The 1,229-nt window shown below is 40.0% G+C and overlaps 1 protein-coding gene across 1 annotated transcript in view; it reads left to right on the top strand.

Moving 5' to 3' along the window:
* Positions 1-99, top strand: part of LOC127650385 (NACHT, LRR and PYD domains-containing protein 3-like) — a 215,281-nt gene extending 215,182 nt beyond the window's left edge. The window contains exon 14 of the mRNA XM_052135783.1: positions 1-99. This exon is cut by the window's left edge and continues 1,729 nt beyond it. The gene's annotated coding sequence lies outside the window, so the exon portion shown is untranslated.
* The last annotated feature ends 1,130 nt before the right edge of the window (positions 100-1,229 follow it).

Raw genomic sequence — 1,229 nt, 5'->3', positions numbered from 1 at the left:
TAAGTTCTCTGTCTTCAACTGGAGTCACAGAAAAACAGAAGATCTGCAATAAATACACAATGAAATTCAAACATTTCTATACGAGCCTCTACAGGATCAAATCTGATCTGCTCACAGGAGTATTCCCAATACTGTAACAACTCTTATGATGCCTTTAAAAGCCCATAAAACTTGTATTATCCTGGACGATACAGCATTTGAGAGGAGCAGTGAGGAAGAAAAACAAATGTAATATTTGGGGCGTAACGTGAGAAAATAGAAATAAATGAATCACCAAAAATCCTCAAAGTAATCAGCTCGACTCCAGACGATTAAGTCATGATTCAGTGAAGTTCATCGATAACTTTGTCGATCTATTGAATGACGTTGGTTTCAGTGCCTCTATCTCCTTTAACACAAAAGCTGTTTTTGGGCTGTACTTTTGTAATGCTATCAAGACTCTGTATGCTGGAGTGAAATCAGGACATGGTGCAGCACAGAGATTTGTTTTAGAAAGAGGAATTCAGCAAGGCTGCCCAGTCTCAGTATATCTCTTTCTTATTGTAGCTCTTTTGTCATGTTATTAAGGATAGTAAGTTAGAAGGAAATCATGAGATATGTGAAATGTTTCAATCAGGCTTCAGGAGACACCAGCACTGGTTAAGGTGTTAAATGATGTACTGTTGACTCGAGTCATGTTTCAATGCTTGTGCTCCTCGATCTAGTGCTGCCTTTGACACAATTGACCACATTGTTCTGCTCTCGTGTTTAGGACATTGTGTATCCAAGCTAATGCTTTGAAGTGGTTCCAGTCCTATTTTAAGAACAGAAGATTCTTAGTGAATATTGCTGAATTCTCATCTAGTGTCGCCCCATTTACTTGTGGAATTCCACAGGGCTCTATCCTGGGCCCGATTTTATTTTCACTTTACATGCTCCCATTAGACACGGTTTTAAGAAAGATGACAATTCCTTCCACTGTTATGCAGATGATACTCAAATCTATCTTCAGCGAAAACAAAACACAAACTGCTTAGACACTTCCCTAGCCTGTCTATCTGATCTAAAGGCCTGTCTGTCTGATCTAAAGGCCTGTCTGTCTGATCTAAAGGCCTGTCTATCTGATCTAAAGGCCTGTCTGTCTGATCTAAAGGCCTGTCTATCTGATCTAAAGGCCTGTCTGTCTGATCTAAAGGCCTGTCTGTCTGATCCAAAGGCCTGTCTGTCTGATCTAAAGGCCTGTCTATCTG

The sequence above is a fragment of the Xyrauchen texanus genome, chromosome 10 (genome assembly GCF_025860055.1).
Source record: "Xyrauchen texanus isolate HMW12.3.18 chromosome 10, RBS_HiC_50CHRs, whole genome shotgun sequence".
Lineage (NCBI taxonomy): Eukaryota > Metazoa > Chordata > Actinopteri > Cypriniformes > Catostomidae > Xyrauchen > Xyrauchen texanus.
This window is presented reverse-complemented; position numbering and strand designations above follow the sequence as displayed.